The following is a 12762-nucleotide window of genomic DNA, read 5'->3' on the forward strand; positions in this document are numbered from 1 at the left end:
TGTTGGCTTCCCTCAGGTGGTGACTTGGGTACGGAATGCCCACACGGCCTCTGGATTTTATGGTTTTTGTCTTTTGTCACTTAACCACTTCCTCCTCCTCTCTGCATAATGCAATCTGTGGGTGGTTAATTCAGGACTTCGTTTTGACAAGTTCCTACATGGGACTCCAACTTCCAAGGGGATGAGTCCCCACGGCCCATGTGCTGTGTGACTGAGAAATCACGTGTTTCTATGACTTTTGTCATCAGAGCTGCCCAAGCCACATATACATATTTAGCATCGGATGATGCTCTGAGAGGCCCCGATTTTTACTGAGTTTATTAACTGACTGGGGTCTTTGGGATTGGCACCTCCCCCAACTGCAATGACTCTCCAAACAAACTATTTAAATAGCGGCCTTCCAGGAGGATGGCCAACTCATCCTAATTTGCCTGGATTTTCCTCCCCTGAGTACTGAAAGATCCATGTCCCAAGAAGCCACTCCACCCTGGGCACCCTACCACATTTGTCACCCTACCTCTCCACGTGGTCAAATTATCTGCCCTCTAAGCTAACGATGAAACCAAACATCTTGGGACCAACTGTGGGGTATCTCCAGCAGAAAGGAATGGGAACACCCAAAGAAACCTGGGCTCCGAGGACTGAGACTTCAGTGTCTCCTCTTCCCGCAGAGAGCATACGAGGCAGGTCTTTCCTAGAAGAGGTTCTGTGGAAAGGACTAGATGGTATGGATGATGGGACACACCATTTACTTCCTATGAAACATGACCATCCGTTTTCTCTCCACTCTCTACCTCTCCTCTGAGCCTTATGTAAGTAAGACCCCTGGGGGTAAAGCAATGCCCAAACTAAATCTGAAGAAAATATTGGTATTTCTCCGGGTTGAAAGGTCATAAAAACTCTATTCTCTTCAAGAAAGAGCAGCAGAAGCCACACTACCAGACAGGTCAAAGAAACTTGAGAATTCATTTAAGCATAAGCAAAACAAACCAGGCTAACGATACTGTTACATTCCTGGTATAGCCGATGTTCCTGTGGACTTCAGATTTTAAAGAAAGGAAGTTAAGAGAGGAAAGCAAATATAGGAACGAATGTTTCCTGGGAATGTGCTACATGCCAAGCACTGTGCTGTTTACATGCCTTGTCTCATCTATTTCCAGAAGCCAGCCTAGAAGACAGATGCTATTATTATTTGCATTTTGGAGTTGAAAGCATGAGTTTCAAAGATGTTGAAGTAACTGGTCTAAGTTTGCACAGCTAGGAAGGGTCAAGGCCAGGATTTGGACTTTGGTCTTCAGGGCACAGAGCGATGATCTTGACTAGTGAGCTCCACTGGCTACCACTGTTTTGTCTTCCCCATATATTCAACCTCGCCATTGTCCCCGTAGATTTTTAACGTTTCCTGACAACTCTTCAGAGATGCTCATGCTCAAGATGAGCCCAAGTAGTCCACGCTATTTTAATGCTGGCGGGCTCATGCGGGCACTCACACACACATGCACACCTGCCGGTAAAAATACAGAGACGCAAATGGAATCGTTGAAAAACACGCAGCTTTTCTTTTAACGTTGAGCTTTCCATGCGTGTGTCTCAGGGACTGTCAGCCAGGCATCAGGTGTAACAATCTAAATTCTCAGGGATATGAAGGGGGTGGGGGTGGGAGAGGAAAATGCCGGAGCAGTGGAGGGGGAGCTACTGGAACGTAGAAGGCTCTTTGTAGCCCATGACCCTGCCCTCTCAAGTCTTCAAAAAAGTTAAAAGTTTTATGATTGGGAGCCTTGGAAACAGCAAGGGACCAAAATCTAGCTTGTGGCCAACCTGAGCCATCACCCCCAGGAACAGGTGCACAGGAATTCATGGAGGGCGAGGGAGGCTGGGACCTGGAAGAAACTGGGAGGAGGCCTTAGTGGCTGAGCTGGGAGGCAGACTGGAATCGGGAATGTGAGTCAAGATGCCCGGCAAGATGGCTCCAAGCGGTATCTGGGCCACACACATTCTTCAAGTCCCCAAACTTCTGGCCACATGTTTTCAAAATCCCAGACTCTTGCTAGCCCAAGACTCCGAGAGTAAGGAAGTGCTGTCCTGGTAGCTTACCCCTATCCAATTATGTCTGCCAGAACTTTAGGGGCTGGAAAAATCTGATTCTGCCACAAAGTTCCTTTGAGTGCCTCTTCTTTCTCTCCTCCCTACCTCGGGTTCCTTCCCCACCAACCAAAGAATGTCACCCGTGTTATCAGATACTTTGGGTCTGCCAGCTCCCGGAAGCAGGGTGAACTGGAGGTACGAATCTGGAGTGTCCAGCTGCCTTCATTGTTGTCCCTTACTTGGAAGCAAAAACCAAAGACAACACTGGGAACACGCGGTTGACAGTTGGGAGATACTTCCCCGGAGACACCTTTAGCGCTAAATTCCCAGAGTCCTCCGTGCACTGGAAGTTATTTAACTTACCTTTGAGAAAGGTTATTCCTCAACGGACACTGTCGATGGTTCTGTGCCTGGGACCTGTCCTAGGAAACTCTGGAAAAGTTTTGTTTAACATCAACAAGTCACTACTGGGTCTCCTAGACTATTAATGTGTCTTTACCCAAACAAGAGACAATGTGGAGCTTTTGAAAACACCATCTTCACAAGGTAAGGCATTAAGCAGTAAATCTGGACTTTTTTCTCCCCCTTCCCGGTCTACCTTTTTTTCTTGCTAATTGGCAGAAAATTAATGAACGAGGCACTGATTGAACAGATGCTCCTCATGGAAAAAGGCAGAATTGGAGTTTTTCTTGCCCTTTTTTTTTTGAACACATCAAGGAGGTAGTAACATGTGGCAGGTCAAAAATTAAGAGAAGGTAACAGTACAGATTGTAAAGGACACAAAGGGGTTGGAGTATGTATGTGTGTGTGTGTGTGTGTGTGTGTGTGTATGTGCGTGTGTGTATTTTCTCTTTTGTTTTAACTTCCTTGCATCTTTTTTTTCTTTTCTTTTCTTTCTTTTTTTTTTTTTTTTTTAAAGCTCCTATTCGGCTGTAGCTCGTAATTAGCAGCTAGGCCTCTGGGACCCAATTAACCAATTCAATTAACAAAAAAAGCACACAAGTCACCCTGACATTTGTCAGCCATTAGGAAGGATGTCAGACTGGCAGTTTCAGCCGAAACATTAATGGTGATTAGCTCATTTGCGACTCACTTCACTCCACTATCCTCCTGGAGAGGCAGCCTCTAAGCCACACTGTCCAGAGCTATGGGCCAGTAGCTTGACTTTCAAAGGTCAAGGGAAGACTCCCTCCTAGCTCTTTCACTGGGTCAAGGGGCCCCATCCCAACCTCGGCTAAGGCATGCCTACACTTTTCCCAAGTTCCCACTAAGTCCTTTTGGATAAACCTAAATACCCTTGGCTATTTCTCCAGGGCATGAGAATTCAGCAAAGCTTTCTTTATTAAGGATGAAGTTTAAAAAATCTCATTGCCATTATTTTTGGCCTCTTGCTTCCCATGTTTACTTCCTGCACTCAGCAGGCTTGCCATGGCCAGCTCCAGGAGGCGGTTTGTTCATTTGGGCCCTGCCTCTGTTCTTGGAGTTGATTAACTCCAGCATCTTATATGATGCAGATAGGTGTTTATGTAGTAGCCATGGCTATCTTTGCCTCTGATCTCCCTTAATTTCACTCTACTTCCCTGGAAGCCTCGATTTAATAACAAGCAAGGAAGCCTCTGTAAATAAAAAGCTCAGGTGCATGGGTTGACAGACAAAGGGGAGGTCCTGAAATATCAGAGCCTAGGTGGTTTTCTCCCAGTGTATTCCTCTTCCTCACTTTAGCCAGTCTTGGGGGAAGTTCCCAAGGCTCTTTGCAGCAGCCTGAAGAAATAATACTCAGAAGGTATCAGAGATCGCGCTTGGACACATATAAGAGAAAGCTCAAGTAACCATGACTTAAATGCATGGGGATTTATAGTTCTTGCCTGTCAAGAGGCCTGAGGGAGGCACTCAGGAACTGGTACAGCCACTCCACAGCTCCATGAACCTTCCCCCATCCTCTACCCTTTTGTCCCACTCTCTCAGCTTATGTCCTCATGGTTGGTTGTCCTCATGGTTGCAAGATGGCGGCTCCCATGCTTCCGGGCATTGGAACTGCGTTCCAGGAAGGAAGAGAGGAGGGCAGGGAAAAAGGCTAAAGCCTTGCAAAGTCTGTTGTTACTGTTATTGTTTTTTAAATCAAGAAAACCATCGTTTTCCAGGCAGCTCCATCCAGCAGACGTTCCCTTTTGATTGACCAGAACTATGTCATAGGGACACCTCAACTATAAGGGACCCTGAGATATCGGGATTTTCTTGGCTGGATACATTGCTGCCCTGAACAAAATTGAGATTCTGTTGGGAAGGAAGGAAGGAAGGATAGATATTGGTAAACTCGCAGCACTTGCTACAAGCATGTATCGGATCCCTATTAGGGGGGGCATGTTTTCTGTGCAAGACCCCCGTTTGTTGGTGATGCTCTCCCTGTTTGATGGATCAAAGGACGCTCAGAGAGGTTAGGTAGTTTGCCTCAGCTCACACCGCTGGTAAATGACAGTGCAACAACTGAGATTTAGATGTGTTGGATCCCAAGCCCGCCATTAACCGCCAGGCACCAGCCACGGGTTCTCAAAGGCTCAATCACAGCCACACGGCAAAAACCCCTGCTGATGAAGATTTTGCCCAGTTGGAAAACTGGGACTGGAACACTCAGAAGGTGCTCTCGGCCTTGCAGCTCGCCTCTGTTGTTTGCCTGGTTCCGAGCCACATGCTAATAACCGCACATATGGGTTTCATTTCCCCCAGAGCTGGCCCAAGTAAGCCCCCAAAGCCACCTTGCTTGTCACCCTCTGCCCCTTCCCGCCAGCCCTCAACCCCGGCTCACACACAAAGTTGACCCATTCAAACTGGAGACACCCCAGGCTGTGCAATTAGGCCGGAGAAGAAAACAGACCCTATTTCAAAAGGTGACTCCCTACCATTTTGAAATAAGGCTTCATTAATTGCAGGCCCCTATTGATTCATTACCATGAAACAGCCTGGACTGCTTGCCTGTAGCATAACCTTTCTCAACAGAGGGAGCTGGACATTCTTTGCAGGTAATCTACAGGGCCCAACAGCAAATATCTAGAATCCGAACTATTCATGCATGAACAATATAGCGGCTCCTTATTGTTACGCCCATTGTTCCCGCACAAAGAGCAGCGGGCAGGTTAAATCTATTTTAGCTGGGAAGGCTCTACAGAAATCCTTGCTGCCAAGCATTTGATACTGATCACAGAGTCACATCAGGGAACAGCGGCTGAAAGGAGGAAGTCATTTTTATTGCTGAACGTGAGAGGTGACAACCTCTCCTCTGCTCTGGCTCCCCAGGACTTGGGCCTCTAAGTGGGAGCGAAGGTTTTGTTTTGTTTTGTTTTTAATGCCACTCAATGAGAGGGGGTTTTGAAAGGGGGAGACGGTACGGATAGTCAGGGGGAGAAAAGGTATTACACAATGTCGCATTCAGGCAACATATGTGAACTCTGGATTCATTCAATTTTAAAAACACGTTCCCAGGGGAATCAAGTGTACGCGTGTGAATTAGAACAAAGGGTGTGGCAGCTCAAGAGTCGGCGTTGCCTAAATGGCACCATTTGGAACCACGAATCCGGTGTAGGAAAAGAGGGACCTGATTCCACCCTGGATTTGCCTCTCTTTGGCCAGGCAGGGCAAATGCCCCTGGTTCAATGAACCCTCCTTCTGTAAAGGTTGAGCCCATCGGGGATGGTCCTTTGGAGATTTTTATAATGACCAGCACATGTGAGGGCCGGAAGCCAATGGGGAGAAGATTCAGCTGGGTAAGATACAGAAGGGACTTAAAATACTATTGAGTCCCGTCCTCATATTACAGCAGCAGAGATAGGACCATGAAGGGAATGTGGCTTTCTCTGCTTGCTGGTTCTGGGATTAGAAGCCAACTTACAACTTTTTATCCTCCGTGGTAGTTTCGAGGAAGGAAGACGGTGCGGAATGGGGGCAAGAGCGTAGAGCCAACAGAATGGACACCAGCCATAAACAACCACTCATGCCTTCCCAGTGCCTCTTAGAGCTGACCGTCAGGCCTGCTCTAGACCCCAGGAAACTGTCATGGCGCACACCAGGGGTGGAGTCCGTGGAGGAACCTCCGGCTGCACTGGCAACGAGGAGAGAGCAGCGGACAGCCATCTCTTGGCCCGCTGGGGCTGCAGGAGACAGAATTAGGGAAGAGGGTGATGCTGTTGGTTGCTTGGAATCACCTATCCCACAAATATCTAGAAAGGTGTGTGGAAATAAAATGAAAAAGGCAAAGGCTACGTGATCAGAGCTTTTGCCATAGCAAGGAAGTCAAGCCCCCATCACTTGTGTTTTGAGAGAGACTCAAAGGCAGGCAGGAGAGGGGAAGCTTTAGAGTGAAAAAGGGAAGCTTCAGGTGTGGCCTGACTGGAGGCTGTTGGCCCGGGGAAGCTACGTAGAAGTGGAGTGGCCTGAGTGGTTGGTTAGGGGTCCAGGGGACATACGTGGCTCTCTCTGGTTGGTCCTACGTGAGAAGCAGGGACGACAACCAGGGAGGCCGTCAGTTATTAATCGAGTCCTGGCTGTTTGGGGCTGACTGTCACAGACGTGACGGTCCAGCCTCCTGGATTGTCACTAGAGACAGCGGCCTGGCCTCCTGGGCTGGGCATTGCAGATGAGGCGCTCTGGCCTGTGGGTCCAAGTCCTGGTTTTACAAGTGGTCAGGCCACAGTGCCTCTGCATTTTCAGTCCCTCCAGCGGATGAGGCCCAAAGTTGAGGCTAGACTTCGTAGGCCCTCAGGTTGCTTCCAGCTTGGTTCAATTGTTTCTTTCCCACCACAGTTCTCCTTGGGCAAAACAGAAGGCATTGCACCCATGTGCTTAGAGGTGCCTCCCTTACAACCACAACCCGCTCCTCACAGATTGCGGGTGGAGTGCTCCCCCACCAGAAACGCTGCTACAACCGCAAGGTGAAACTGGCTGCTTCATGGGGGAAACACCATGCTGCTTTGTGAGCTCCGTCCCTAAGTAAGAGCCACCTCTGGGAGTCTCACGCCCACCTTCTTCCGCCCCAGCTCCCACACAATCAAGCAGGTTCACAGTCAAGTCCAGGGAAGACGCCACTCTGTTTTTGGATGTGTGTTGTGCTTCTCACAGTCTTGGGTCTAATGCCGCGTGCTAATATCGCTCGCCATGGGGCACCATGCGTGTGCACACATACATACGCACATGTGTATATTTCATCATCATGATTTATAGAACTTATATTGACATATGAGACGTCCTGTGAACCCTAAGCGCAAGAACAAAGTGTGTGTGATGAAAAAGTGCCCAGGGGTGCCTGGGCGGCTTAACTGGCTAAGCATCCCGCTCTTGGTCTCGGGTCGGGTCACGGTCTCGCAGTTCGCGGGTTGGAGCCCAGCGCCTGGCTCCATGCTGGCAGTGCAGAGCCTGCTTGGGATTCTCTCTCTCCTTTTCGCTCTGCCCCCCTCTCTCTCTCTCTCTCAAAATAAATAAATAAACTCAAAAAAAAAAAAAAAGTGCCCCAGAGACTTTCACAAGAGCAAACATAGCAGTGTCTTTAGAAGATGACATAAAAGGTAGCAGAAGTTGTTTGGTTTGTGACAGTAAATGTTTAAATTAAACAGCTAATACAGAGACATTTCCTGTATCCTTTACCCCTGCCCAGCTTTATGGAGGAATAACTGACAAATAGAACTGTATCCATTTGAAGTGTACAACATGAGGATTTGACATGCATATACGTTGTGCAATGATTACGGAGATCAAGATAATTAACACATTTATCACCTCACAGAGTTTAACTCTTTTTTCTTTTTGGTGGTGAGAACACTTGAGATCTACTCAGCAAATTGCAGGTATTCAGTATCATATTATTAACTGTATCGTTACTGTGCTGCACATCAGATCCTCGGAATTTCCTCATCTTATAACTGAAAGTTGGTCCACTTTGACCTACATCTCCCCATTTCCCCCTCTGCCCGGCCCCTGGCAATCACCGTTCTAGTCTCTGTGTCTATGAAATTGATCTCCACCCCCCCCCCCCCGCCCCAGGTTCCACATGTAAGTGATAAATACAGTCTTCTTCTCTGTCTGGCTTATTTCACGTAGCATAATGCCCTCCAGGTTCATTCATGTTGTTGTAAATGTCAGAATTTCCTTCTACATTCCGTTGCATGGGTACATATAGATATATGTAGAGGGATATGTAGATATACATTATCTCACGTTGTCTTTATCCACTCATCTGTCAAAGAATAGGTTCTTTCTAGATCCTGGCTATTGTGAATAATGCTACAATGAACGTGGGGGTGCAGGTATCTCCTTGTGATACTGCTTTTGTTTCCTTTGGATACGTGCCCAGGAGTGGGGTTGCTGAATCACCTGGCGGTTCTATTTTTAACTTTTTGAGGAACGACAACTTACGTTCTCGCTGACAGTGTATGTGTCCCCTTTCTCCATGTCCTTGCCAACTTTTGTCATCTCTTGCCTTTTTGATGATAGGGATGAGGTGACAGCTCATTGTGATTTTGATTTGCATTTGGTCACACCTGGTTAGTGACGTTAAGCATCTTTTCATGTACCCATGGGTCACTTGTCTTCTTTAGCAAAATGTCTGTTCGGGTTCTTTGTTCAGTTCTAACAGTTTGGGGTCTTTTTGTCTTTTAGTTTTTGGGGTTTTTTTTTGTTTTGTTTTGTTTACTATTTGAGTTTTTACTATTGAGGTGTGTAGGCTCCTTATATATTTTGGAAATTATGCATTTTGGATATATTATTAGATAAGTGGTTTGCAAATATTTTGTTTCCCATTCTGTAGCTTGCTTTTTCAATTCGCTGATTGTTTCCTTTGCTGTGTAGTTTTTTTTTGTTTTTTGTTTTTTGTGGGTTTTTTTGGTTTGAAATAGTTCCACTTGCTTCTTTTAACTTTTGTTGCCTATCCTTTTAATGTCTTATCTAAAAAGTCATTGCCAAGACCAACATCAAGGAGATTTTTCCCACTGTTTTCTTCCAGGAGTTGTTTTTTTTTTTTTTTTTTTAATTTTAATTTGTCTTCTAGGAGTTGTATAATTTCATGTCTTACATTTGAGTCTTTAGTCATTTTGAATTAACTTTTTTAATGTTTATTTATTTTTGAGAGAGAGAGTCAGAGAGAGGGAGACAGAGCACAAGCAGGAGAGGGGCAGAGAGAGACAGAGACACAGGATCTGAAGCAGGCTCCAGGTTCTGAGCTGTTAGCACAGAGCCTGATGTGGGGCTTGAACTCACAGACCACGAGAGCATGACCTGAGCCGAAGTTGAACGCTTAACCGACTGAACCACCCAGGCACCCCTGAATTAACTTTTGTGAGTAGTATATGATAGAGGTCCAGTTCACTTTTTTGCAAGTGGATATCTAATTTTCCAGCACCATTTACTAAGGAGACAATTCTTTCCCTGCTGTGTGCTCCTGGCTCCCTTATCAAAGATTACTGGATTATGCAGGCCTGGGTTTATTTCTGGGCTTTCTGTGTTCTGTTCCATTGGTCTTCATGCTTGTTTTTATGCCCAGTACCATACTGTTTTGATGACTACAGCTTAGTAATATAGTTTGAAATCGGGAAGTGTAATGCCTCCAGCTTTGTTCTTCCTCAAGATCTGACTATTTCAGGTGCTTTTTGATTCCGTGTGAATTTTAGGATAGTTTTTCTATTTCTGTACAAAATGCCACTGGAATTTTGATGTGGATTGCACTGAATCTGTAGATCACTTGGGATTGTGTGGACATTTTAATAACATTAATTCTCCCGGACCAAGAATATAAGATATGTCTTTCCAAAGAAGCTTGAGAGTCAAGTAAGGGCCAAGTCCTGTAGCAGGCCTTGTCTACCATGCTTGGAGATAGCCCTTAACTGAGTAGACACTTGGGAGTTCTGACTCTCAAGAGTCAAATGATGTAGTCCGATTTGAGGTCGAGGCAGATTGTTCGGTAGTTGGGTGGAGGATGGATTCGTAGGGGACAGACATGCTGCCAGTTAGGAGTCTGCTTTGGTGTTCTGGGAGGAGACGATGAGGTCTGATGAATAAGCAGTACACGAGTGGGGGTAAGAGCAGAGAAACTGCCACTCAGTATGTTCCAAACTCAACCAAAATCTTGAGAAAATACTCCCAAACTGGCTTGAAAGCCCGTCAACAGAGAGCTTCGTGTCACTGAAAGCAACAAAGACCCACGAGAAGTAGCAGCAGGGCAATGACGTCATGACAGAGGGGGAAGGGACAGAGAAGCTGGGACCTCATGTCATTCCTCTTTGCTTCTCATTACATTGCAGGTTTTTGACACAAATCAGGTACTCAATGAGCGTTCTTTGAATAAATGAACAGTTTCACTTTTCAAGGTTGTCTGTCACCTTGAACGAGTTTATCACTAACCAAGATGCCCTTGGTTAGTTGAACTTTTACTCCAAGGTCTTATTAAGTCCCAAGCGAAGATTATCTGTTCATTTGTTAAAGACAGCGCGAGTTAGGGGGTCTGAGCCTTTGGGGTTGTGCACACTGTGGAGCAAATGGCCTCGGTGTTAAGGAGCAGAGGGGAAGTTTCAAGTCAGATCCCAGACTCTCCAGCCCTCTCTCCCGCAGCCCATATTGTCCCAAAGCATTTGTCCTTAATGGTCAATCTTGAGTGTATTTCAGGGGAAATTTAATCCATGTGGTTTTGATTCATTTACACTTAACTCATCAAAACACTTACTTTTTCCTGGGAGAGTTTGTTGCCATTCGGGGAGCATTTTCAGATGTGATAAAAGCCTTTAAAATGATCAGGGAAGAGGCTGGAAGTCGGCCATTGATTTGACATGTGAGAAGGCTGAGGTCCGGTCTTGGGCTTTCTTTGCTGTGGGTCAGAGATGGCCAATTTCGGCCACATTTTTCTTCCTTGATCTTAGAAACAGACGAGGGTAGAGAAATATGGAAAACTGGAGAGAAGCCCCAAACTGCAAGCCGTGTAGAGCATGGGAGATGCAGCCCTGGACCCACGGCTTCAGACTGACTGGCAGGGAGATGGGGTCTCTAATCCAGCCACCTTGCCCCAAACTCCTTGCCAAGTCCAGTTCATGTGGCCTCAGTCTCCTTGGTTGTTGAATGGCTCCAAATCCCGGACCAGTAGATGGTTACAATGGGTGCAGAACAATCTCGATCCTCTTGATGTACAGACGAGAAACCAAAGATCAGAGAAGCAAGTGACTTGCCTAAGGTCACACGTCATGTTAGTGACAGAGGAAAGTCAAAACCAGGCCTCCTAAATCCCACTCCCGCATCCCCCTATTATCGCATACATGGCCCTGCCCTGAAATGTAACGAGCTGGTTAACACACCCCTTGCTCTGTGTTCTCCTGAACGTCTGTTGGTATCAGACCCCATGGTAAGCACTTTGTGTACAATATTATGAGGTGCAAACTTGGGCAAGTTACTCAACCTCTTTCAGGTTCAAGAGATGGTAAACATGGTGCTCAGGAGTGGAAGCCCTGAGCCACGTTACCCAGGTTCAAATCCCAGCTCTGCCAGCGACGAGTTAGCTGACCTTGAACAAGTTACTTAGTCTTTCTTTCCTTAGGTTCCTATCTCATAGCACTATTCCGTTATAAGGCTGGATGTTCTTATTATTTCAGACAATCCTTTCTAATGTCCCAGTGATGTAGCTACTCTAGTTACCACCGAACTGCAGGTGAGTAAACTGAGGCCCATTACAGTTGTGACAGTTGTCCAAGGTAACTGGGAGGGCTAGAATTCAAACTCAGATCTTTCTGACTCCTGAGAAGCAGGTCTCTGGGATTTACTGGATAATAGGATGAAGTATATTTGTTTATTTTTGTTTATGTTTTCCATGATACGGGCATCGCACAATTTCTCTTACAACTTTAATATTTACAACGCAAAAACAATTAGGATTGATGTTGAGTACCAAATAACATTTCAAAGGAAATTTCCGTTGTATTTTCAGCACCCAGTTTACTGATGTATTTTGAGAACGTTTCTATATTAGACAGGATGCTCTCGGGACTAAGAGACAGTAACTGTACTCAAATTTGCAAACACATCGAACGAAATATATAAACTCGCGTGACTAGGAAAATTCACAGTTGAACCCAGCCACTCAAAAGATGCCACCAGAAATCTCAGCATCTCCTTTCTCCTCTTTTCTGTGGTCTGTCCTCGGTCTCACGGAGGGGCAAACACAGCCACTGGCAACTCCAGGCCAATGGGCTTCCAGCTTAGCGACCCCTTCAGAAAGAGGGTGGTGGTGTCCCCAGATCCCAGCAACACCTCAGGACTGACTCTCTTTCGGTTTGGCTGAGGATTCATACCCACCTCTGAAATAATCCTGCCTCCAGAGCGTGAAGATTGGCCAGAGCTGGTCAGGTGCCCATCCCCAGAGCAAGTAAAGAAGGTCAGCCCCATTCAAACCAGAAGACCAGGAGTGGGGAAGGGGAGCCCTCGCACAGGAACCCCCAGGATGCTGGTACGAGAAGAGGGGGAATTGATCCCAGCCAGTGGAAACCTCCTCAGATGTCCACTCCTACTTGCCAAACACGCATTGAGAAGAAAACCCCAAAACGCTAATCCTCCAACACTTTGGTAACAACATTTTTTTCTCTGAGAAACGCTTTAATCTGCCCAGATTAAAGACACGTTTGTCCACACATGGAGCCAATAGATAGCCTGGTTAGGACA

At 46.3% G+C, this 12762-nt stretch overlaps 1 long non-coding RNA gene across 1 annotated transcript; it reads left to right on the forward strand.

Annotated features, from left to right (window-relative positions):
• The first annotated feature begins 2225 nt into the window (after positions 1-2225).
• On the forward strand, positions 2226-11925 carry LOC121037554 (uncharacterized). The gene is made up of 3 exons (XR_005793830.1): positions 2226-2631; positions 7727-7916; positions 11700-11925. It is a non-coding gene; the product is annotated as an uncharacterized LOC121037554 (long non-coding RNA).
• The last annotated feature ends 837 nt before the right edge of the window (positions 11926-12762 follow it).

This window comes from Herpailurus yagouaroundi, unplaced genomic scaffold (genome assembly GCF_014898765.1).
Source record: "Herpailurus yagouaroundi ecotype Mexico unplaced genomic scaffold, PumYag 163, whole genome shotgun sequence".
NCBI lineage: Eukaryota > Metazoa > Chordata > Mammalia > Carnivora > Felidae > Herpailurus > Herpailurus yagouaroundi.